Source organism: Aedes aegypti, chromosome 3, assembly GCF_002204515.2.
Source record: "Aedes aegypti strain LVP_AGWG chromosome 3, AaegL5.0 Primary Assembly, whole genome shotgun sequence".
NCBI lineage: Eukaryota > Metazoa > Arthropoda > Insecta > Diptera > Culicidae > Aedes > Aedes aegypti.
This window is the reverse complement of record NC_035109.1, coordinates 19796454-19823994: the sequence shown is the minus strand read 5'-3', so window position 1 is coordinate 19823994 and position 27541 is coordinate 19796454. Positions and strand designations below refer to the sequence as shown.

Sequence of the window (27541 nt, the reverse complement as noted above, 5' to 3'; positions counted from 1 at the left end):
AGGGCTGTGCACGTTGATTATGCTGATATTGAAGAAACGGCCTTTGATCCTCAACTTGCACATTCTGTTGTCGATTGGCCACCACCCAATCACGCGCCTCTGCATTTCGCCCATCACGATAAAAGCTGTGCCCAGCTCATGTCTATTGCCGCAGCTCTGGTAGATGGTATAACCATCCCTATACGTATGTACCGTCGACCCTTTCCAGCAAACCTCCTGCAGCGCTACGATGTCGAACTTGCGGACCCTCAATAATTCGGAAAGAATGCGGGTACTTCCCAAGAAATTGAGAGACTTACAGTTCCATGATCCGAGTTTCCAATCGTTAGTCCGTTTTCGATGCCTGGGTCTATGCCGATTGTTCCGGTCCGAATTTACATTGTATGCTTCCTGTACTGATGATTTTTACGGCTGGCTTGTAAGGCCTGCACCAACCCCCTGTCTCGCCGGAGGATCATCGTGCACAGCACTGTTTAGAGTCCCACGCTGGCACTAGGACGATGATCAGCCGCTCCTAACATGGAGAACAGACGCTGTTTTGAGCCGCCCCTAACATGGAGAACAGACGCTCTGATAAGCTACACCCTCAGAAGAGAGGAGCCCCCCTTCCCTGTCAGCATACGACCAAGGTTCCACCAGGGTTGGTTACCCGATCTTCCCTACGGTTACTCGTAACCCAGGCGGCACCACGGGGAGGTAGGGATAGGAGTTACTGGACAAGAGGCTAAGGACCACAAATGGGGTCTATTTTATACCTGCAGGTACGCGAAGTACCAATGGTACGCATTGTCCAGTCATTTACCACCCAAAGGAATTCACCCAAGGAACAGCCCAGTATTTCCATCAGGAAAACTTTCACAGATTCAGCTTCAATTCTCATGTGGATTCCTTTAGAAATCCTTTCGGGAATTCCACCAATTTTTTCCAGTGATTTTACCGGGAATACAAAATTTCTCCAGTTCCTTCCAAAACATTCTGAAAAAATCCTTCAAGGATTCCGTCAAGATTTTCTTTAGCATTTTCTCTTATTATTTCACCGGTATATTTTGAGAGGAGAGTGTTTTTAAAGGAATTTCACCAGGAGTTCTTCCAGACATTGAGAATATCATCAGAGTTTTGATGAAACTTCCACCAGAGTTTCGCCAGCTTCAAAGCCGTGTGGTTAGTGTCACCAGGCATTTAGCCACATCGTGCTAAAGAGTGTGGGTTTGATTCCCGCCTCGGGCAGAAAACTTGTCGTGAGGAATGTTTCCCGACTGTACCACTGGGCGTTGCATGCAAGTTCCTTCAAAGGGCAAAATGCCCACTGGAAACATAAAAAAAATCTCTAAAACCAATCCTTCAGAGGTTTCACTTGAATTTCCATTCTTAGAATTTATTCAGGGTTATCAGAAATTCCTACAAGAAATTACCCAAATATATTCCAAAGTATCCACAAGATTTTGTTTTCTGAAAAACCATCATTTTTTCCCACGAGTGAATTTACCATGAGTTCCGCGTTCTCTACATCAGGTTTTCCATCAGGAAACTTCTACAAAATTCAATATATTATTCCTCCAGGGATTTCGCCGACATTAACTCAGAGAATTCAAAAGTATTTCTTAGAACGCTTCCAGGTTGAATTCTTGAAATAACACCCGGAAGATTTTTGAAAACCTTCTGGAAAAATTCATGGAAAAATTACTTGAAAAATCCTTGCAGCCATGGTGGAATCACCTAAGATATCAAAGGAGAAATGCTCAGATAATTCCCTAGAGAAATTCCTAAATTAATCTCTGAAAGAACTTTCTAAGCAATCCCTGAAGGAGTTCCTAAATAATTCTCTGCAAGAAACACTGGAATTAATTCCTGAAAGTATTGATAAATTAATTCCGTTAGGAATTCTCGAAAAAAAATATGGTAGATTCTTGAAGTAATTCCGGAAGAAGTTATGTGATAGAATCCTTTGAGGAATTCTTGCTGGAATCCCAGGAGAAACACCTTGATCAGGGTTGGGAAAAATTCTGAAATTCACTCTACAGTTGCCAAGCAAAGCCAATCACAGTCAGCGAAGCCAGTGTAACTCACGCCCATCGCTGCTGTAGGCAAAAAGCCTTGAAAACTGCAAAACACCCGTTGCTAAGGGCAACCCAAAATTACTGTAGAACAATGTTCTATTTCCCACTGCATTTCCCGCATTAAGAGCCTTCAATGACTCGAATGATTCAGAAAATTCATGCACCCAACATAGGCTTCTTGATGAGATTTTGAACTACTGTACTGGGAAGAGCACGTGATTTTCGCAAAGTTCAAGCCTTCTACTATTACTATTCCCAGCACTGACCTTGATGAATTCTTGGAGAAGTTCTTGATAGAATTACTGTTAGAATTCCTGTAGGATGTTTTGAAAGAGTTTTTAGAGGAAATCCGTGTTGTCGTGTAAGAATCCTTGGAGTAATCCCTGGAAGAATGTTTTGCCTAATCGAGGAAGCATTTTCTGGGGGAATCTTTGGAGGAATTTCTAGGGAATTCACCAGAACAATCACTGGAAGATTTTTGATATAAGACATTCCTGATGAAATCCCTGTTGAAGATTATTGGGATGAATTCCTTGTGTAATTTCTATAAGAATTTTATGATGAGTTCTTGGTGGAATCGCAGGAAAAAAACTATTTTGAACTTCCTGAAGTTTCTCTTGAGAAATTTTGAAATAAATCATAGGATGACTTTCTGGTGGAATTTTTGAAGAAAACATTGAAAGAATCAATGAAAGAATTCCTTGGATAGTTTTTGGCTAAATCCTCGGAAAAATCTGTTGGAAAATCACATTTAAGAATCAATGGAGAAATTCCTGGTGGAGTTTCTGGTGGAATTTAAGAAGGAATCCTAGGATGAAGCCCTAAAAAAGTTTTGGCGAAATCCTTTGAGGAATTTTTGATGATGAATTTCTTGAGGAATTCCTGGAGAAGTTTCTGGTAGATCTCGTTATGTGCAATCCTTGGAACTAACTTTTAAAGGAATATCTGAAGGAATCTTTGAAAATAATGTCAAATCAATCTCTGGAAGAATTATTGGAGGCTGCCTTGGAGTAAGCCCTGAAGAATTACTGAAGAAATCACTTGAGGAATTTTTTGGATTGATCTTGGAAGGAATCAGTGGAAGAAAAACTGGAAAACTCCAGAGTAGAATAACTAGAGGAAACCACTTAAAAATTCTGGATAGAATGTTTGGAGAAATCTAAACTAGTCATTCTCACATTGATGATGGTTCAGAATAATTCCAGACAGAGACCTCTCATAATATTGGAGTTTTGTTGAAATACTTCGTGCGAATTATAACTGGTATTTCTCATCAATATCCATTTTTTGCGGTACTGAAATTTTAAAGGTTCTGATATTCCTTACTATGATTACCCAAAATCGTAGTAATATTCTCGGCAACCCCACCCCAAGACCACAGAATTAAAAAAAAAACTATGACATGCCGAGATCGTTTAAAATATGCATGAAATATAGTGTTGCTGTAACGAACTTTGACAGTCAGTCAAACGGTTGCATCTACATAAATCGGTTTGATTAATTTGGGGCCGGGGTCAATGTTGGTCAAACCATCTGAGCGTCTGTGGGCTACATCGAGCCTCCCTATGTTGCTAGCCGTTGTCCCAGTCTTTTCTTTCGAAGGTCGCTCGGCAAGAGCAAGAGCAAGAGCAAGAGCAGAGTAAGAGTAGAGCAAGAGCAAGAGCAGAGTAAGAGTAGAGCAGGAGCAGAGCAGGAGCAGATTTAGGTTTGCTCTCTTGATTAAAAAGAAATTGATGTAACTATTGGTGGCGGTCGCATTGACCAGAGCCAGTCTGGACAGCTGGAGGCTCAATATCAAACTTATGTTTTGCTTATATTAGAATTCAATATTCGATACGTGTTATCAAAAAATCCGCTCGAAACAATTTTTTTCATGAAATTTTCAGAAGGATTGCTGTCGAGTATTTTCCAATGAATTTCTGCCGGGAATTTTTTTCAAAGATTCTATATTGTTTTCGCAGACTTCTTCAATAACTTCATGAGATCAACCAAGATTTCTCCCAGGAATACTTATTGAGGTTTATCCTGGGATTTATGAAAAAAGGTAAGGAACTCAAAAATGCTCCTTAAGATAATCCAGTTAAAAAAAAAAACAATTTTCTTCAGTAATTCTACCCGCAAATATTATTCAGTATATCGTTTGGAAAGTTTTACAGTAAATTATTACTGTAATTCAGCAATTTATTAAAAAAATCTTCCAAGGCATCCTTAATAGGAATTTCTTTAGAGATTCTTGCTATAGTTTTAATCAGACATTTCTGTTTTTACTTTACAAAAATTTTTCCAATCATTTCCGAAAAATTATTCTCCTTCATGCCTATGAAAGTCAGTGCACTTGATTGATTCATGGAGAAGCTCTAAGAAACATTTCAATTAATTTTCAACAAGAATCTCCAGAAACTTCTGAAACACTCATTAGGGAAAATTCCTAAGGGAATCATCAAATTCAATTGTTTGAATAGCTTCTGGAGATGTTCTTGAGAGCATGACCATAAGCATGAGCATAGATTATCGTATACTTCGAAGGTGCTATTCCGTTATTGACTAAAACAATCGAAGTTGCATATCCAATAACGGCACCGGCTATCTTCTTACCACACCCGGGAAGGGAAGGAATGTTAGTAAGACAAAAATAAACCTCTGCACGTCCACAGTTGTCTAGGAAAGTACTTTGAAAAATCCATTGTTTACGATGATAACAACAAGAAGACTTTAATTTTATTAGCGAAAATGATAATTTATAGTTCAAATACCCGGCTCAGGAGCAAGCGACGCTTTAAATTGACCAAACACTACTAAAAAAATTGAATACTAGGTATGAGTATCTCACGTCGCTTTTTGTGAATCTATATATCTAAAAAATCATCTAAGATTTCCTCAAGAGACCAGAAGTTTTCCAGCAGTTGGCGTCAAATATGTCGTAACGGGTTTCAGAAGAGAAAACTCAAAGATTTCACTTTGAATACCTCTTCTTTCAGGAATTTAATTAAAATTTTCTAATGAATCTCTTGAGTCCAAGGAGGTGCTCTTTGTCAGCTCCCTGAAGAATTTTCAAGATGAATATCGGGAGAATTCATGAAAAAATCCGCATAAGGAGCCTTGTCATTTGGAAAATCAATCAAAATATATTGTTAATTTCTGGAAAACTTTGTTCATAAATTTGTAAACGGATCATTGAGAAATAGGGTAAATGATGGCTTCGGCACCCTGAGGGTATTTTCGGCAGCACTAACTTATCGTCCTTGTTAAAATTTATCTACGGAACAAGAGTTACCTTCAATGTACTCAATATATTCCTTGAACTATAATCTTCCATGTAAACTTCATCTTTCACAAAAATATGATATAACATGGGTTTTATCATTGAATGAAATAAATGCTTACGAAATTATCGACATTCGTGAGCTGCCGAATAAAACAACACAAGAACAGCTTAAGAAAAACTCACCACTTTGAAAGGTCCAATTCTCCGCTCCAATACCAATTTGTCACAAAAGCAACGCACCGATCACTCATGCACTATTAAACTTTTGATTTGTATATAAAGCACTCGAAAATACTGAATTTTTATGCTTCAAATCACAAATTAAAATTAATGCACTTTGCTTTCCTCGGCAATAACTTTTTATTACGGGAAAAGGTTGCCAGAAAACCATATTCAATTGCGGTGTATTGTTTATTCACACTTTAAATTCAATAAAAAAAAATCGAACACAACTAATTGGAATTAGGCAACAAAGCATGCATTGGTAAAAATTGAGCCTTTCATTACTTTCCTTATCTGAAGATTGTAGCGCATAAACTTCAATATACTGAGAAACATATAAAATATACGTCTTTCAATAGGTAAACTATTTTGGCAACACTTCTGTTGTTCTACAGGCAATCAGAGGATGATGTATTTGTGTCAAATCATAAGTGCATTGATTTGCAAAGGGCATTTTCTGATTTTCTCATACACTGAGAACAATATGAACATAAAAAAAAAAATTAAAAATAGCCTGTAGAATTTTCAATTTCGCGTTACCTTTTAGCGATTTTTGCGCATAGACACTAGGGTGCGGTTTATTTTTCAAAAGTTCTTAAAACCAAAAATTCGTGTGCTCTTCTGAATTCAAATCATATTAGAAGAGAAACCTCAAAGTTTGAGCCAAGAATATTAAGATTTATATATTTAGTTATTCACCATCTTTGACTACAGGTCACTCAGACTGAAAACTTAATATTATGTACTTTACTTAAATTTTATCTCTTATCCTATTAACAATTTAGGGGTGGCGCATGCGTCTTGAAGGTGAATTTCCAAGCTTTAAAAAATGGCTTACAGTGAAGTCACCATAACTTCGGTTATTTATCATCAATTTCAAATATTTCTGCATCATTATTTTCAAAATTAAATATATGAAAACTTTGTGGAACATCAAATTTGTCTTAAATCGAAATAAAAGTAGTTTTCTCGCAATTTTTCTTCATTTTACTGGAAAATTCATATTTGTTTGACCATAACTTCATAAATACTCAACCTATTTCAAATATTTGTACTGTCGAAGCTTGTTATAACGACATGGCAAGGGGGCGTCGTAATAGAGAAATGTCGTTATAGAGAATAATGATAACATTAAAATCATTTTCAAGGGACCGATAAATGTCGCTATAGAGAGCTTTTGTCGCTATCAAAGTGATCGTCATAACGAGTTTCGACTGCACATGTTTTTGAAGCAAAACATAGTTATTTTCATACTGTTCATACAACATATGTGTCTAAAAATGGTTTTGGCTTAGTTTTGTAATAAAAACTATCCAAAAACATGATTTTTTAAAGAATTTATTTGGTTTATTTATGTTTTTTTTTTTCACCAAAAATTACATTTTTCCTATAAAACTTGTGTTTATAAAGCATTTTGTTTTAATTACGAGTTGAATAGTGCATATATATTTTTAACATGAGCAAAAATATTATTGTTTCAAAATTATTTAAAATTGTTGACAAGTCCTTTTCAAAGTATAAAATATAAAGTATAAAATTAATTAAATAGGCTTCTAAACCATGCAAAAAGAATTTAAATCGGTTGAGTATTCATGAAGTTATGGTCAAACAAAGATATTATTTTAGTAAAATGAGGAAACATTTGGAGTATACTACTTTTTATTAAAACTAGTTTTGATTTTACTCAAATTTGATATTCAACAAAGTTTTCTTAAATTTAGTTTTTAAGATAATGGTGCTAAAAATTTCAAAATTGGTTAGAAATTACCGAAGTTTTGGTGACTTCACTGAAGGCCATTTTTTATAATTTGAAAACGCTTGCCCCCCTCTAAATCTCAATATTTTTGGTTTAAACTTTGAGGTTTTTCTTCTAATATGATTCGAATTCATAAGAGTACAAGAATTGTTGGTTTTGAGAGGTTTTGAAAAATAAGCCGCACCCTAATATACAGTAGTGTGAGTAGCGGATAGGGGCATGCATGTAACCCATTCAAACGAAACTTTGAAATTCAAGTAATCCAATAATCGTGTTCCGTGGATTTTTCTCGCAGAGCACAATATTTTGAATCAATTAACCATGACGTCACGCTGCAACTTATAGGCTGAATTCGCACTTGCTGCAAGACCATGACATGGCAATTTTTACAGCCGAAATGCTGCCATAGTGAGATTGAATACAAAAAATATTTGATAAAATAAATTATGACTAAATTAGGCATATGACATATGACATAACGTTAAAATGTACAATTTTCGACCATTCCTCCCTCCGCAACAATCTTTGCATGAAAAAAAAATTGTGTTTGTGCCGCAACGTTTGAGCCTACACCCCCTACCCCTAGAGCGTTACGTAATTTGTGGACGGTGCCTTAGTCTGCATAAATTTAGTGGCGTTGTGTATTCAAATTGACTCTGCTATTCTATTTTATAACTGCAATTCTGTTCTCAGTGTAGTCTGTATTTTTCTGCATTGGCCCTTCTAACGAGTAGAACATAATGAGTGACGTTTAATTTCAGGATTTGCCAACAAATACGAAATGTTACCAATACATAAACTAGTTTTTTCGCAGTTTTGGATTGCCGAAGTGAACATTTTTGTTGCCGACAATTGTAATTGCATTGCCGATAAAAGAACAAGCGCCTCGTGACTTTGGTGAGGAAAAATAGAGATTAAGAGAAAAAAATAGTGTTTTGTGTATAATAATTAACAAATGAAGAGTGCTCAAGTGTAGTTAAGGTGTCTGCTGCTTATTGTTGTGCTAAATTGTTGCGAAAAATTGCCCTCTTTAAAGTTCAGCTGCTTAGGCTGCCGACAATACGTAAGTTCCCCTAATTTGATAAATTCTTGAGAAGTCCTTAATAAAAATTGGAAAAAAAATCCTAGAAGCATCAATGAAACAAAAACACCGGATAAATTACAGCAAATTTTCGGAATAATCTCCAAAAAAACCTGAGAAAATAATAAATATTTGGAGGAAGTAAGCAACTCTTTGTATTATTTTTCTGCTTTTTTCTATCAAATATACCAAAAATGTTCTACAGAAATTTTAAAAACAATCCTTAAAGAAATTCAAGAGATCCGTAACGAAAAATCTCAAGTGATACCTAGCAAAGTTACAGGATTAATTGGAAGCTTTCTTCTGCAGAAAACACAATAAAAAAACCAGGAAGAATCTCTGGAGTAATTGCTGAAGGTGATCCTAGAGTTTTTCTCAAATGAAATTTCATAGAAATCGAGAATTTTTAAATCTATGAGAGCCCGTTTGCATTAGTTAGTCTGCAGGCGTCTCTTAAGGGGCTCCGCAGCGCCCATCTAGCGACCAAAGAATTGCGGGTTCAACCCCCACCAAACCACGTTTCTTTTCGCAATTTCAACTTTAGTTTTTTTTTATGTTTGAAACATTCTCTGAGTATATATGAACGTCAAAACACGAAAATGATGAAACTGTTATCAACATTTCCCAAATCAGGCACTTACGTATTTGAAATACGACACAAATTTATGTTATTTGGCTCGCTTCTTTTATGTGCATCCCAGGAAAAAAAATACATAATTTTTTGGGAGTATGTAGTCATAATACATTAAAAAACACCAAACAATTTCTGGAGACATTTTTGGTAACATTTTTGGACAAATTGCTAAAAGGGTTTTCGAACCCTCTAGGCAGAATCGTATTAAAGACAATTAAAAATAGTAGATTTTAATCGTACATTTTTATTTTACTAATGAATGCGGGTAACTGACCATATAGAAGACTAGTAGTGGTAGTCGAAATACGAATATTTTTCAAAAGATAAGCAATTAGGGCGAAACTGTAAGTTACAATACTCAAAGCTACTTTTTTTATTCTGTTAGATAATCGTTTAGATCTAGACTCATTTTTTTAAACAAACGATGAATTTTTCTAGAAGTTCTGAAGAAAAATTCATGTAAGAATAATTCGATGAATTTCTGGAAAAATCTTCGGAGTAATTTAGCAACCTTAACAAAATGCTGGACAATGTGCAGTCTTGAACATTATGCAAGGAAATATCAGATATCTTATTCAGCCAACGCCATATTACGCAACTTCATTCTGTTTAATAACTAGAACCACCCCAAGTCAACTGAAACTCCTCCCAGGATCAGAGAACCGTGTCAAACTCTAAGTCGTGACAGCAAATGGCGCTCTCGGTCGGAGGCAAAGTAAGTCAACAAAGCAAAATGTTGTTCGGTGAAATTCAGCGGTATCACTTGGCTGATTGTCTGCCATGCCAACCCAGCGCCCGGTACTCGATTTGCATGGCTACAACAACGAACGAGTCGCCCGGCCACCCTTTTCCAGCAGGTCTGATCCCTTGACATCACATCACGCGAAATGCGGAACGTTACAGATGAAAGCGAACAAAAAAGAAAAAGAACAGCAAACCGAGCGAAAGGATTAAGTCCATTATTTTCTCGGAAACATCCTTGGTAATGGAAACTTTTTTCCTTCGTATAGCATTGTCCGTTCTCAACGAGGGAAACGAGGAAAACGTCTTTTTTGCTTTTCTGACTCTTTTTGCTGGTATTGCTCATTGCTGATACCTTTGTCAAGCGATAATTTTACTCCAGTTCTAGTCGCTGTCATCGTCGCTGATGAGGGTTAGGACTGGTGAACAGGCGGATAGGCTTTGTCCGAATGATACTCAACCGACCTTCGCTGGATAATTTGAATTAGATGGGTACTGAATAACTTAATAAAAAGTGCGGACGAGCCCATGGAATAGTTGTGGCTTTTTTGAATGTTCGATACAGCAGATAGAATTATTAGAGTTTGTATAAGTTTACCGTTTTTTTAAGCAAGCATGATTTTTTTTTTCTGGCGCAACAGTTCCTTCTATGCAATGAATATTAAAAATAAATAAATAAATAAATTAAGATACTCAAATTTCAAAAACGTAAGTTATGCTCACTTTATGATATTTTCAAAGCATAACATGCAAATTCAAATCTTATTATTGTGGTTTAGATTTGTGTAGGAGCGTACTTATTGAAATCTTAGGACTAAATTAGCTGATTGTGTTTTCAATTTGTTATCTATAAAACTTTCATTGCAATCCAACAAATTCCGTTTCAGTATTACGTTGATCTATAAGTAAACATTTTACGAGCCAATTACTGAAACTTATTTTGAAAGACACACTCATCAAAATGTGCTTGATTCAAAACATTTTCCCATTTCAATGGCCAAATCCATTCCCATTTCGCCAGCTCTCCTAATACGACTCCCCATAAGTTCCAATGATTTCAATCACATTTTTACGACCATTCTCGATCACATCCTACTTTGCCTAAATTGCTTTTGGTCATAAATTCTTCCTTCTTTGGCTTCCCATCCCTGGTCCCCAAGTGTCATCGTCTTCAATTCGTTCGTCCTTCTTCCAAGGACATTGGCTCCCAATTGTGGAACGATTTATGAAGTCGTCGGCCATTCCAACTTCTCCGTCATCTACACCACACAGAAGCGTTGTCCTGACCCAGGATATTCCCGTTCGAACGCATCATGTCTGTTTGGATCTGAAGCATAAAGAAACGGTAGCCTATTTATTGCAACAATAAAAAAATAAAATGTTCAACAGAGAATTAAAAATAAATAGGAACTTATTTCGACTGTGCCACTTGGCGTGGCATGCTAGTCCGTTGTCTAATGTGGTGCTTCCTTCAAAGGGCAAACCGTCCACTGGAATCATTAACGTTTAGTGCAAGAGCAGAGCAAGAGCAGAGCAAGAGCAGAGCAAGAGCAGAGCAAGAGCAGAGCAAGAGCAGAGCAAGAGCAGAGCCAGAGCAGAGCCAGAGCAGAGCCAGAGCAGAGCCAGAGCAGAGCCAGAGCAGAGCCAGAGCAGAGCCAGAGCAGAGCCAGAGCAGAGCCAGAGCAGAGCCAGAGCAGAGCCAGAGCAGAGCCAGAGCAGAGCCAGAGCAGAGCCAGAGCAGAGCCAGAGCAGAGCCAGAGCAGAGCCAGAGCAGAGCCAGAGCAGAGCCAGAGCAGAGCCAGAGCAGAGCCAGAGCAGAGCCAGAGCAGAGCCAGAGCAGAGCCAGAGCAGAGCCAGAGCAGAGCCAGAGCAGAGCAAGAGCAGAGCAAGAGCAGAGCAAGAGCAGAGCCAGAGCAGAGCCAGAGCAGAGCCAGAGCAGAGCCAGAGCAGAGCCAGAGCAGAGCCAGAGCAGAGCCAGAGCAGAGCCAGAGCAGAGCCAGAGCAGAGCCAGAGCAGAGCCAGAGCAGAGCCAGAGCAGAGCCAGAGCAGAGCCAGAGCAGAGCCAGAGCAGAGCCAGAGCAGAGCCAGAGCAGAGCCAGAGCAGAGCCAGAGCAGAGCAAGAGCAGAGCAAGAGCAGAGCAAGAGCAGAGCAAGAGCAGAGCAAGAGCAGAGCAGAGCAGAGCCAGAGCAGAGCCAGAGCAGAGCCAGAGCAGAGCCAGAGCAGAGCCAGAGCAGAGCCAGAGCAGAGCCAGAGCAGAGCCAGAGCAGAGCCAGAGCAGAGCCAGAGCAGAGCCAGAGCAGAGCCAGAGCAGAGCCAGAGCAGAGCCAGAGCAGAGCCAGAGCAGAGCCAGAGCAGAGCCAGAGCAGAGCCAGAGCAGAGCCAGAGCAGAGCCAGAGCAGAGCCAGAGCAGAGCCAGAGCAGAGCCAGAGCAGAGCCAGAGCAGAGCCAGAGCAGAGCCAGAGCAGAGCCAGAGCAGAGCCAGAGCAGAGCCAGAGCAGAGCCAGAGCAGAGCCAGAGCAGAGCCAGAGCAGAGCCAGAGCAGAGCCAGAGCAGAGCCAGAGCAGAGCCAGAGCAGAGCCAGAGCAGAGCCAGAGCAGAGCCAGAGCAGAGCCAGAGCAGAGCCAGAGCAGAGCCAGAGCAGAGCCAGAGCAGAGCCAGAGCAGAGCCAGAGCAGAGCCAGAGCAGAGCCAGAGCAGAGCCAGAGCAGAGCCAGAGCAGAGCCAGAGCAGAGCCAGAGCAGAGCCAGAGCAGAGCAGAGCAAGAGAAGTTATAGGTTTCAATCGAGAAAATAGCTTATGTTTCGATTGTTGGCAGTCTCAATGATCATAGTCAATCTGGGCAGCAAAGGGCTCGAGATCAACCGTATTTTCTGATCATATTAGTATGCAATACCAGAAATTATTCAAAACATCCACTCATAACTTTCTTTCATTTTTTCATGAAATTTCTCGAGAGATTCCTCTCGAGTATTCTCCACTGACTTTTTGCAGGCTTTTTTTTGAGCTTTTGGTATATGTGGGAATATTATTAGTTGAGTTTTGGAAGCATTAGGAGAAATCTTCCATTTTTGCAAGTATGAAGAAAAAATATCCAAACTTTTTTGCAATCGACTACAGATGACACGCAGGCTTCGTCCTTTGGCGGAGAGGCCTGTGTCATCCGCAAACAAAGATTTTTGACATCCCTGAGGTAACTCAGGTAAGTCAGATGTGAAAATATTGTATAATATTGGTCCCAAAATGCTGCCTTGGGGAACACCAGCTCTTACAGGAAGTCTTTCAGATCTGGAGTTCTGATAATTAACCTGAAGTGTACGATTTGACAGATAACTTTGAATTATTCTAACAATGTATGTTGGAAAATTAAAGTTTTTCAATTTTACAATCAAACCTTCATGCCAAACACTGTCGAATGCTTTTTCTATGTCTAGAAGAGCAAGACCAGTAGAGTAGCCTTCAGATTTGTTGGAACGGATCAAATTTGTTACACGTAAAAGTTGATGAGTGGTCGAATGTCCGTGGCGGAATCCGAACTGTTCATTGGCAAAAATTGAATTTTCGTTGATGTGGGCCATCATTCTGTTCAAAATAACCTTTTCAAAAAGTTTACTGATGGAGGAAAGCAAACTGATTGGACGATAGCTAGAAACTTCTGCAGGATTTTTGTCTGGTTTTAAAATTGGAACAACCTTAGCATTTTTCCATTTGTCAGGAAAATATGCTAATTGAAAACATTTGTTAAATATATCAACTAAAAATGATAAGCTACTTTCTGGAAGTTTCTTGATGAGGATGTAGAAAATTCCATCATCGCCAGGAGCTTTCATATTTTTGAATTTTTTATTAATAGTTCTCACTTCTTCCAAATCAGTCTCCCAGGCATTTTCGAAAACGTTCTCTTGATTGAGAATATTTTCGAACTCCTGAGTAATTTGATTTTCAATTGGACTAGTAAGTCCTAAATTAAAATTGTGCGCACTTTCAAACTGCATAGCAAGTTTTTGAGCTTTTTCGCAATTAGTTAGTAATAATTTGTTTTCCTCTTTCAATGCCGGTATTGGCTTCTGAGGTTTTTTCAAGATTTTAGATAACTTCCGAAAGGGCTTAGAGCCGGGGTCCAATCGAGAAATTTTATTTTCAAAATTTTTGTTTCTTAAATCTGCAAAACGTTTCTTGATTTCTTTCTGCAAATCCTGCCATATAATTTTCATAGCAGGATCACGAGTGCGTTGAAATTGCCTTCTCCTCACGTTTTTAAGACGGATCAAGAGTTTAAGATCATCGTCTATAACCACGGATTCAAATTATACTTCACATTTTGGAATTGCAATGTTCCTGGCTTCAACAATGGAATTTGTTAAAGTTTCAAGAGCATTGTCAATATCAATTTTTGTTTCTAAAGAAATGTTAACATCAAGATTAGAGTCAACATACGTTTCATATATATTCCAGTCGGCTCGTAAATAATTGAAAGCGGAGCTGATAGGATTGAGAATCGCTTCATGCGATATTTGAAATGTAACAGGGACATGATCAGAATCAAAATCAGCATGAGTAACTAATTGGCTACAAAGATGACTAGAGTCGATTAAGACCAAGTCAATCGTAGATGTATTTCTAGAAAATGGAAAACATGTAGGGCTATCAGGGTATTGATTTGAGAAATATCCTGAAGAGCACTCATCAAATTAAATTTTGCCGTTGGAATTACTTTGAGAATTATTCCATGACCGATGTTTGGCATTAAAGTCACCAATGACAAAAAAAATGACTTATTGCGAGTCAATTTTCGCAAGTCAGTTTGGAGCAAATTAACTTGCTGTCCAGAGCATTGAAAAGGCAAATAGGCAGCTATGAAAGTACATTTACCAAACTGTGTTTCAACAGAAACACCTAAAGTTTCAAAAACTTTAGTTTCAAATGACGAAAACAGTTGATGTTTTATACGCCTATGAATGATGATTGCAACTCCCCCACATGCCCCATCAAATCGATCATTACGATAAACAAAAAAGAGTTAGGATCTCTTTTGAGTTTAGATCTAGTTTTTAAATACGTTTCGGTAATAACTGCTATATGCACGTTATTAACCGTAAGAAAATTAAACAGCTCGTCATCTTTACCATTCAGAGAACGAGCATTCCAATTTAAAATATTTAAATTATTATTTGGATCCATTAGAAAAACGTAATCCAATAACAATTTGATTTGTAAATTTTACACCTACTTGGACTGCTTCAGTCATAGTGGAGGCTTTGAACATTGCATCAATCATTAGATTCAATTGTTCTGTTAGAAAATTAAAATCAGAGGCAGACATATCATCTGATGATTTCCCATTGGAATTTTCGGTAGACGAAGAAGCGGGGTAGGAGTTACTTGTGGCGGTAGGGTTTTTTCCATTTGATTTGAAACAAGAAGAATGGGTACTCATGGAACGAATAGGGGAAGAGTTCAAATTACCTGCTACGATATCGGCAAAGGATTTACCGTGGGTAGATACATTCGAAATTGAAAGATTCGAACGGCTACCCGACGGATTAAAATTAGTTTGTGAATTAGCATGATTATGATCTTCCTGGTGGGTATGATTCCTAATCAAGCGATCGTTAACTGAAAAATGAGCATTGTTCGATACTCTACCAGGCAAATTCCGGAAACGACCGTTATCGTAACGGATATTATCCTTCATCTGCCTGGCACGAGCCTCAACGACTCTTTTGCGTGAAATGCATTCCCAAAAGTTAGCTTGGTGAGGGCCCTTGCAATTGGCGCATTCAAACTTTCTGGTATCTTCTTTCACAGAACAGTCGTCCTTAACGTGAGAAGAACCTCCGCAAATCATGCATTTAGCATCCATGCGACAATTTTTTGTACCATGACCCCACTTTTGGCACCGACGGCACTGAGTGGGGTTCTGGTAATTTCCTCCAGGTTTGTGAAAATGTTCGTTCCCACGTCACACGGACATCGAACATAAGTTTAGCTTTTTCTAAAGCTTTAATATTATTTAGTTTTTTTTTGTTAAAGTGAACTAAATAATATTCTTGAGAAAGCCCTTTCCGAACAATTCCAGATTGGGTTCTCTTTCTCATAATGATTACTTGGACTGGGGAAAATCCAAGTAAATCATTTATTCCATTTTTGATCTCTTCAGGTGACTTATAGTCACTTGAGAGACCTTTCAAGACAACTTTGAACAAACGTTCAGTTTTGTCGTCATATGAAAAAAAAAAGATATCTGAGAAGAAGTTCGCGATCTTTAAGAGTTTCCGGCAAAACGCGACAGTCTCCTTTCTTTGCGATTTGGAAGGAAACCTTGATTCCCCTAATGGAGTTCAAGATCTCCTGCCTAAATCCCCCAAATTCGGAACAACTGACCACGATAGGCGGCACTCTTTGCTTCCTCACTTGAATCAAAGAGCCTGAGCTAGAGGCTGCTTCGATTTGATGTTCGGAAAATTTGTCTAGAGCATCGAACTGATTGCTCATTTCGATACAATTATTCATTTCACCTTTGGAAGAAACTTCGCATTCCGGGGAAGCGTCCTTTCTTCCATTCTTGCCACGTGTAGTGACAGTTTTAAAACCCACTTTTTTGGAAGGAAGTAGTGAATTCAGAGATTCACCCTTCCTTTTGTTAGTTGTTGATACCATGTTTAGTTAATAAACGTGAAAGACGTGACCTTCGAGAGGTTTTTTCCCTAGACGGTGTCCAAGAAGGATTACCACCGCTAGCTTTCGCCAACGGGTCCAACGAAAAATCGAAGGCACGGGTCCAAACAAGGATCGTAAAGGGATCAATAGTAGAAAAAATAGTACTGAAAAGTTCTGTTTAAGTAGCACTGAAAAGTACCGTTTTTAATTTTAGCACTGAAAAGTACTGTTTGTGTAGCACTGAAAAGTACTGTTTTATTGCTTTAGGTTGTTTTTTAGAAAACTTCCAAGAGCAGAGAGAATTCGTGTACGCACAGCACGAAGGTACGATGCGCACTGCTACACAAGATAATCCAGTAATTTGTTCGACTATTGCGAAACAGTTTTCTTAAGGAAATCTATCCGGGATTTTCTAGCGAATACTTAAGGAAATCCCACAGAATGTTATTCAGTGTATCGTTTGGTGAATATTCAGTTAGTGCTCAACTTCCGAGTCGAACAGACGCGTTCGTGCATCGTATTCGTCGACGGAAGCCTTTCACCGGCTATTTTTTGATTATTTCATTTCGAACTTTTTAGTATACGTAGAGTGAGATACTGTCGTAAGTTTCGTGTCGCGTTACCGCAAATCGCGTGCAGATGTCCGCGATAAAACGCCGCGAAAACACATTTCGTGTTGATTACGCGAATGTGCCAAAAAAGCCATCCTCTGAAGAGGTTCACCATTTTATCGGTGTAACCCTCGGTCTGAAACGCGAGGAGGTGCTGCGAATACAGTACAGTCGCAACCTCGGAATCGCCTTCGTTAAAACGACATCACTCGAAATAGCACAGAAAACTGTCGAGGAGAACGACAACAAGCACGAGCTGATCACCGACGGGAAGCCGTACAAACTACGCCTAATGATGGAGGACGGAGCAGTTGAGGTGAGGCTCTTCAACCTTTCCGAGGATGTCACGAACGACAAGATCATCAAATTCCTCAATGCGTTCGGTGAGCTACACTCGATTCGGGAAGAGCTGTGGGACGACAGCCACCTTTTCTCCGGTTTGCCGACCGGTGTACGAATCGTACATATGACGGTTAAAAAGAATATTCCATCTTACGTTACGATCGATGGTGAAAGGACGAACCTGTCTTATTTTGGGCAGTTACAAACATGTAAATACTGTAGCGCATAGGTTCCCAAACTTTTCGAGTCCGCGACCCACCTAGCCGTCCGGCACATTCTTCGCGACCCACCAGGTGGAAAATGTTAAAAAAAAACTAGTTTAACCAAGAGAAAAAGTTTTAAAACTTCTCAACTTTATCATGTTTGTGATTTTTTTCGGTAGTTAACAGCAATATTAAACAAATTTTTGCTGAGTTGAAAACTTTAGCGTTGAGTGTGCTGTTTATCACTGCACTTTCAGTGTCTGTAATAAAAATATTTTAACAAATACTTCACATTTCAGTTTTTGCTAATTAGGTGTATGTTTCATAAGTTTTACATGTAGTATGTAAATCTCGACATCTGTCAAAACTCTTTGTACAGTAGCATAAATGCTAAAAAGTTCTCCGTTTTAACGCAAACATTTCCTTTATGAGTAAAAGGTTTGTTTTTAATAAAATAGTTTGGCAGCTGTTCTGTTCTGTCGATGACAGTTTCAATTTACTAACATCTTTCCAAGAAAATTTTGAAGCCACATTAAGTGTCTTCACCATTAATATCTAATGATTGTCAGGCAGTCTAAAAAAATGCTAAAATCTCGCATAACTTATGATCTTATAAAATTCATTGATAAGCGAGTGTGTAACTAGTTGTTTTTAAGCTAATAAATTGACCAATATAAAAATTATCACCACTGGAAGATAGAGAACGATCATTTCTCCATTGCAACATTGTTAAAAAAACGTTTTTAATTATTCGTTTACTCAGTAACTACAAGCTATACACTTGGTTACCAATGGCTTTTAAGACGAGATCATAAATTAAGCGAGAAATTATTAAATGAGATTTCAAATTTCAATTTAAAACCGCTTGCTTCAATTCGAGGAGACATTTGAAAATAGAAAAAAAATCTAAGAAAATTTATATGTATTAAGATTTTTTTCGCGACCCACCAGAGAGCATCTCACGACCCCCCTGGGGGTCGCGACCCACAGTTTGGGAAACTATGCTGTAGCGAGTACGTACACAACGGCGTTTCCTGCGTCCAAAATAAGAAGCTGCTGGTTGAAAAACTAGCTGCAAACAACGCCTCATACGCGGACGTAATGAAGAATCCGAATATTCCTCGTACGAAGCCTTCCTCAGCGAAATCGTCAACACCGAAGGCATCCGAGTCGAATGTAACTCAAAAAACATCTCAGCAAACTACGACTACAAGCCCAACCGACGTCCGACCTAATGCCGCCACCAGCATGCAATAGGAAAGCTACTGAAGCTAATAATCTTTCGACAACACCGAACGTGGCACAAGGAGAAAGCGAGAGCGATCAGTGGGTTAGAGTGACGCGAAGATCGGCGAAGAAAACCGACGGCAATGAAAATGATTCATCAACTTCCAGCAAAAACTCGATCAAACGTCCAGCTGGGAAAAAGATGCGCTGCGATGGCAGTGATGACTCCAATAACACTGACCCCCACCATTAAAACATCATCTTCACCAGTTATACCGTAGCGACAATCAACGTGAATACCATCACGAGCCAAACTAAACTAAATGCGCTTCGAACATTCATCCGAACTCTGGACATCGATATTCTTTTCCTTCAAGAGATTGAGAACGAGCAACTCGTTCTTCCTGGGTTTAATGTCATCGCAAACGTCGATCACTCGAGGCGAGGGACTGCCATCGCTTTGAAGAATCACATACAGTTCTCAAATGTAGAGAAAAGTCTAGACGGACGATTGGTCTCACTACGGGTTTATGATACTACACTTTGCTGTATCTATGCACCATCTAGCACCGCATACCGCTTGCAAAGAGAACGCTTCTACAACAACACACTGGCCTACTACCTTCGTCATCGCACCGAACACACCATCCTTGCCGGAGATTTTAACTGTGTTCTGCGGCAGTGTGATGCAACGGGATCAAACACGAGCCCATCTCTCCAAAATGCCGTCCAACAGCTACAACTACACGACGTTTGGATCAAACTCCGGTCGAGAGAACAGGGCCACACGTACGTAACGTCAATCTCCTCATCTCGTCTAGACCGAATATATGTCAGTGGCGGACTGTGCGACCAACTGAAAAATATTCATACACACGCAGTCTCATTCTCCGATCATATGGCTGTGACAACGCGTATCTGCCTACCAAACCTAGGACAGCCCCAGGGGCGAGGGTTTTGGTCACTTCGTCCTCATCTCCTCACTAATGAAAATATAACCGACTTTCAAATTCGGTGGCAGTACTGGACTCGCCAGAGGCGTAACTATCGCAGCTGGATGGAATGGTGGTTGGAGTTTGCCAAGCCCAAAATCATCAGCTTCTTTCGGTGGAAATCGAAACAAGCATATGACGAGTTTTACCATACACACCAATCTTTACACGTTCAAATGCGTCGGGCTTATGATGGCTACTTTCGAAACCCGGCAATGCTGGCAACCATAAATCGTCTCAAGGGAGAAATTCTCAGTTTGCAACGTCGGTTTACCCAAGCATTCGTAAGGATAAACGAACGTATCGTTGCAGGAGAGCCTCTCTCAATGTTTCATCTCGGCGAATCCAAAAGGAAACGCACAGCTATAACTCAGCTCGACACGCAACAAGGAGGCATCATTGATGAATCGCAGGCCATTCACGACCACGTTCATCGGTATTTTTCGGAGCTGTATTCTGCGCCAGCAGGAGAAACGCAGCAGGCAGGAGAATTCCAGTGCAACCAAAATGTTCCCGAAAACGATGCTCCAAACGAGGCATGCATGGACGCCATCACTACGGCGGATGTATGGTCCGCAATAAAATCTAGTGCTTCCAAAAAATCACCCGGACCAGATGGTTTTCCGAAAGAATTTTATCTTCGAACTTTTGACGTTGTGCATCGTGAATTAAATCTGCTGTTGAATGAGGCTTTGGCGGCAAATTTCCCGTCCAAATTCGTCGATGGTATCGTTGTGCTTGTAAAGAGAAAAGGAACTGGCAATACTGTGGGATCGTACAGACCTATCTCGCTTCTCAATTTTGATTATAAGCTCTTCTCCCGTATACTCAAAGCACGTCTGGACAAGGTAATGAGAACCCACAACATTCTCAGTTCCTCCCAAAAGTGTTCGAACGGAGACAGAAATATATTTCAAGCTACGCTCGCATTAAAAGATCGCATTGCTCATCTCACGTCTCGAAAACAGGTAGCGAAGCTCATCGGATTCGATTTTGACCATGCATTCGACAGAGTCAGACACTCTTTTCTATACTCAAACATGCATGCTCTTGGTATAAACGGTCGATTCGTGGACTTGATTGAACGGATCTCAACTCTCTCCTCTTCACGATTGCTGATAAATGGTCGTTTGACGTCATCGTTCCCTATCCAACGGTCAGTACGACAAGGAGACCCACTATTGATGCATTTGTTTGTATTATATTTGCATCCACTGATGGTCTCTCTCGAACGTGTATGTGGTACAGATGATCTGGTTGTGGCTTATGCCGACGACATTAGCGTTATCACAACGTCGGGTTACAGAGCTCAAGCAATGCGTGACTTGTTTCTACGGTTTGGGAATGTATCAGGTGCTGTGCTCAATTTGCGCAAAACAACGTCCATCGATGTAGGTGTTATCAACGGGAATCCCATTCAAATCGACTGGCTGAGGACAGAAACCCAAATCAAGATTCTCGGTGTGTTCTATGTAAATTCGATACGACGGATGATCACATTGAATTGGGATACACTGGTAGGAAAATTTGGACAACTTATCTGGCTACATTCGGCTCGCACGCTCACGCTTCACCAGAAGATAATACTCCTGAACACCTTTATTACGGCAAAGGTGTGGTATTTATCGTCGATTTTGCCACTATATAGTGTTCACGTGGCTAAACTCATTAGCACCATTGGGACCTTTCTATGGTGAAGACATCCTGCTCGCGTGCCTTTACAGCAAATGGCGAGATCGTGGGACCAAGGAGGAGTTAAGCTGCAACTACCGTCTTTGAAATCGAAGGCCTTAATTCTGAACCGGCACCTCAAAGAGATCGGATCCATGCCTTACTATAATTCCTTTTTATCTCAAGCAAATCCCATTCCCCCCACAGACCTTCCCTGCCTTAAATTTCTCCTGCAAACAGATCCACGTTTGCCTCCTCTACTCCAACAAAACCCTTCCGCCGATCAGATCCATCGTTTTTATATAGACCAAACCGACCAGCCACGAGTTGAGCTACGGCATCCAACAGTAAACTGGAAACGGGTGTGGCGTAACATTGGAAGCAAAACGCTGACTTCAGAGCAACGGAGCAATAATTGGTATCTACTCGTCAACGAAAAAATGGAACACAGAAGTTTGTGGTTCACCATTCGCAGGGCTGACAGTGAACAATGTGTACATTGCAATTCGGCAGTTGAAACGCTGAAACACAAATTGAGTGAATGTACGCGAGTAGCAGCGGCGTGGAGACATCTTCAAGGTAGATTAGCAACAATTTTAAACAGGCCGAGGACATTCACGTTTGAGGATCTTTTGCGACCTACTTTAATCAATACAAATAGAAGACAAAAAATATTGATTCTCAAAATATTTATAAATTATGTCACCTTCGTCATAAATTGTGACAATGCTGTAGAAGTACGAGAACTAGATTTTTTCCTTCAAGTTGAAATGTAATTAGTTTACTTGTAATTAATTTTAAACATAATCAACCATAATAAACGAGATTTTATAAGTAAAAAAAAAAATATTCCAGGAATTATTTCAGCGGTTTCCTAGAAATAAAAACATGATGTAAATTTTAATGATAGTTCTGTTCATTATAGAGCCGTTTACGAATTACTATGGAGCATTTTAATTTTCTCATAGTCGTCAAACGTTTTGTCTGAAATAACAGCCCAACAAGCCCGGTCACGTACTGCAGGATGTGGATGAGGAAAAGTCACCCTACACCAGCAGCAGGACTATTCATTCGGCATTTTGAACCATGGATGTGGTGAAACGTTTGAATCCATTCATCAAAACATCGTTTTCGGTGAAAGCTCTCCAAATGATGGCAATCTCTCTTCCCTGTCAGTCATCCCGGACTTCGTGTGTGTAAAAGCCAGTCAGGGATTTTGACCGGTTCCTGTTTCACCAAAAAAAAAAAGACTAGGTAACTTATTTCCCCCAAACAAACTCGAATAAGGCCAAGGACTTTGACCTTCGACGGACGCCCACTTCGTGCGTCTGACCGGTTGACTTACTGAAAATCGATTTACGAGCTTTGAGAAAGGCACGTCGCACTGAAACGATGATGTATGAATGTGTGCCTTCCAGGCCATTTCCGGTGCCTGACAGAAATTTAAGTGTCTGCCAAACACACACAACGGAGGTATTAAAAAAATCGAGAGTGAAGAAAGCACCGTCAGGATGGAAAAAAAGTTTGATTTATGGGATAAGCGAGATATGAATGATGGATGATTGATTGATTGATGGAACAATCGTTTGTCCGTTGAGTGATAGATGGAATAATTAGATGAGCTTTTCAGTTTTTTAACATTCATTTCGTTTTTTCTCTCTCTCTTTGTCTGTTGCAGGAAACGTGTTGATTTGGATTTGGGTCTACAGTCTATTGAAGATTGGTTCCACAGGTAAGACACAATTGACTATTCAAGCAATATGAGTACAATACGCGTAGCAATATAATACTCGAAATTGGATTTGAAATTTTTAATGTGAATACCTGGCTTTTAGAGAAAAAGTACTTGTAGTAAACTAAACTGCAAAGCAGGATCTGTCCAAGTTAGGATGCAACGCCAGAAAAAAGCAAGTAAAAGATGTTGAAAAACAACCAATAGATACATCACCTTCAAGAACATCCTGCAGCGAATAATTACGACAACAAACTTCAACCACTTTCAAGAAGCAGCGCAAAAAAAGTGTGCCGACAAAATCCCTTTCATTAAACTTTCTTCCGTGCATTTTCGGTGTCACACTTCCTGTTTTCGCGGAAGACAGAAAGCTGAGAAAAACAACCACCGCCAGTCACCATCCGCAATAATGGCACCGGGGGTAACTTTTCATCACTTTGTATCCGCCGCTGTCAGTGGCAGTGCACAGTGCATTTTCCGACCAACCACCGCCCGATTTCGCTATATATGGAGCAGAGCACATGAACTCCCTTGTTCAAAGGGGATCATTCTCAAACTGTGCGATGTGCAATGTGCATGTACTGCAGCGAGAAGTCCACTAAATTCAAACTTATGAGGCAACTTTTAATAAGGGTCTTTTCTTCCGTTCGCAACCGAATGCACAGTGGCTCGAAAAAAAGCGGCCGAAACATCAAAATGCATTGCGGTGCTATCCCGAAACCCTTCCAAAATGTTAGGTTTGTACTCATAGTCTATTTCAGCTTTCTTAGAAGTTTTTCCATTAGTTTAGTCCATTGCAGTGGTGGAAATGTTCGCATCACGAAGCACCTTACATGTGTAAACCAACGTATGTAAGGTCAGACTCGCGAACAGGCTTGGTGTGAGTAAGTTTGCACTCACCTGCTCGGGAGAACATACCAAAATAAATAGCTTAAAGATTGCGAACACTTACTCACGAGTAACCGGTCCAGGTGTGATTTATTATAATTTTGAAAGACAAATCAATCGTACTTACTTGATGGGCTACAAACCGCTAGGTTGAATCTAGGTTGAATGGATAATTCTCCTACACTGGGCTGAGTCTTGAGCCAGTCGCTTCCAGTCGTTCTGAACGTTAAGTGCCCTTAAGTCTTCTGCAACCGCAAAATTAACCCCACGTTTGTGCGGCCTACCGCGAAGTCGACGGCTCGTCCGAGTTCTCTACTGAATATTATTTTAGCTTGCGTTCTTCCGGTATCCGTACTACGTGACCAGCACAACGCAGTCTGCCGTGTTTTATTAGCATGACAATATCCAATAGATTCTACCCCATTATATCGAATACCATTTCCCCGAATTGTATCTCTCTGAATGCCTTTACCCCGAATGCTATTTCCCAGAATTTACGATTAGCTTGACATGATGACATTGATGAGATTTCCCCATGATATTTGAATTTGGGGTAATGTCATTCGGGTTAATAGCGTTCGGGGTAATGGGGTAGAATCTCTTTATATACTTGGTACAACTCATGATTCATGCGACGCCGCCAGATGCCTTACCGCCGAGTATTGTTCGCAACACTTTACGCTCAAAAACTCCAAGCGCTTTCTGGTCGACCTCTTTTAACGTCCAGGATTCATGGCCGTTTAGGGCAACCGGAAGGATTAGTATCTTTTATAGCGCAAATTTTGCTTTTGGATCCAATCGGTAAGTCCAATCCTCGCTGTTTCCCTTTTAAGTGGCACGAATACCTTTATTACGACTCGACGATCAATTCCGATTAAATCGATGTCGTCCGCAAAACCCAGAAGCACAGTTTCTAATAGCTCCTTCAAGAGCAACCTTGAACAGAAGGTTTGAAAGCGCATCTCCTTGCTTCAATGGAGGTTACAATGGAGGTCGAAATCTCATCCGCAACCAGCTCACTTGATTTCGATCCATCGAACGTTGCACGAATCAGTCTTATCAGTTTCGTTGGAAAAACCGTGTTCTATCATTATCTGCCATAACTCATTTCTCTTTACTTTACGCATTGAAATCAATGAACAGCTGGTGAGTCTGCAAGTTGTATTCCCGGAACTTATGGTCGCAAGGTAAACATATGATCCGTCGTTGATCAGCTTGGTATTCGCCGACGACAGACTCCTCCAGCGGTCTCAATCTATTTAACAGTACACGCGACATTAGTTTGTACGCCGAATCGAGGAATGTCGATCAAGGAGTTCTTCAACTCCTTGATCGCTCTTCTAACCTCATCTAGCGTCGGGAGATGCGCTCGTGTTCTCTCCGTTCAACAAACGCTCAAAGTGCTCTTTCCACCTAACAGCCACAAAGATTTTTTCTATCTGCAAGTTACTTTCACGGTAATTGCACATGACGGAAGACGGCGCTGTTTTTCTCCGTACGCCATTGACGGTTTCGTAAAATCTCTTCATATCATTTTGTTCCATGTTGTTTTCCTTGTATCGCTCTGTATTCTGCCGGGTACCAGACATTAACATCAAGCTTCTGGCAACACTCTTCTCATCCGTCACCTTCTGGCACTCCTCATCAAACCAACCATTTCTGGCTCATCTCTGAGCATAGGTATCGCTCGAACTGATGTGCTCATCGCACCGTATATAGACTCCCACATGTTGTTGAGGTTGTCGCCACTCATCAAGCTTCCGATGGTATCGTCTGCTACTAGATATTGAAACACAACGGTCGCTGTGCTCTTGTGCTCGCCACGGTAGACAACCGTGCTCGAATTTTACTGACAACGAGATAGTCCATGTTTGGACCTCTGAAGGTTCTCACATCGATGGCATCCGAGAAATGCCGGCCGTCCACCAAAACATGGTCTATTTAGTTGCAGAGCTCACCATTTGAGTGCATCCAGGTGTGCTTTTGGATATCTTTTCGTGCAAAGTAGGTGCTGCTGATGGCCATCCCTCTAGCTGCAGCGAAAGTTATTAGTCTTAAGTCGTTATCATTGCACTATGGGCCAGGGACGCAATCTGGCGGGACAAAATTAATAACTCGGTAACAAAGCGTTTCTGGTATTTGGTGTCTTCGGCAATGTTTTTTGTAACAACGTTTTTTGTAACTACTGTCATAAACGGATAGTTCGTAAATCGTCCGCATAGGTGGCGCCACAATCTAACTTTTTACTGTGACGTTCTAGAGACTTTGCGTGTTCGGCAAAGTTGTTCATTTTGATAAAATAAACAACTCTCTCGAAGACGTCAAAATTCCACAGCCTACTGTTTTCGAGTTATTGGCAAAATTAGAGAAAATTAGTGAAAAAACGATTATTTTCACCGAATTTGACTTTTTTTCCTAAGAACCATGGCATATAATATTTTCTGCTGATAAATATATAACAAACGCAAGCTCCGGTGGAACAATTTTAATAATACGACGCATAAAACTTAAGAAATTGTGAAAAAACTTGAAAAATAGAGCAATTTTTGAATCTTAATTTCTCAAAAAGCGCAAAAAATCGCAAGCTCAAATTTTCAGGCAACATAGAGCAATACTTGATGAAACGTATGTCAAAATTCCAGAGAGGTATATTTTGGTGTTTTTGAGATATTTATTTTTTTTACAAAGATAATATTACTCCAATACAGTTAATTTCCATGAGGAATCGGAACGGACGATCGACTTTAAGAAATAACAAGTCGTAGAACAAAAACTTTCAGAAGACTGTTCAAAAAAGCCATCATAATAGCCATGAAATTCAGTTTAAGAGCAGTTCCTTGAGTTGATATCGAGTAATGTAGGTGAAAGTGTAGATTAAAACTGGGTACATATTTGTGTTTCTTCAAAAATTCAAATGATATAGTATGCCATGAAAAACTTGATCATGTGTCAGTTAATTGTTGTCATCATGGTTCGAGGTGAGCAATTTTTTTGTGAATGTGTTACTTTTAACGCATCAAATTTTAAAGCATATTCATGTCGATATCTCTAAATACTAAAATTTCAGAGCGCACGAACTCTTGTTCGGAGCTTGTAGATTTGTTTTAAAGCGGAAAGAGCGATGATTCTTGGATGTTCCGAAACAGAGGATACAGATCAAAGGTATCAATTTGGAGATTCCTTCGATTTTGAGAACTGTTAGGTTGTTTAACCTCAAATATGTGTTTAATCACCGGATTTACTTAAATTTTGAGCTTCCGGAAAACTGTACCAACGATTTCGAGATCAAATCCAAAGCCAGCTTGTACTGTGAGCAGATATAATGATTTCATGAAATAATAAAATATAATTTTCCGCTAATTTTAAAATACACTTAAATATTTGCCACGAAAATATTAATCGCGTAATGAAAAGAAAATCGTAAAAAAATTAAAAAATCTCAAAAACACCAAAATATACCTC

The 27541-nt window shown here is 39.7% G+C and overlaps 1 long non-coding RNA gene across 1 annotated transcript in view; it reads left to right on the top strand.

The window, feature by feature from the left end:
• LOC110679391 overlaps positions 1 to 27541 on the top strand; it is a 488338-nt gene that overhangs the window by 309709 nt on the left and 151088 nt on the right. The window contains exon 3 of the long non-coding RNA XR_002502446.1: positions 23138 to 23191. This is a non-coding gene — a long non-coding RNA (uncharacterized LOC110679391). The remainder of the gene's footprint in view (positions 1 to 23137; positions 23192 to 27541) is intronic.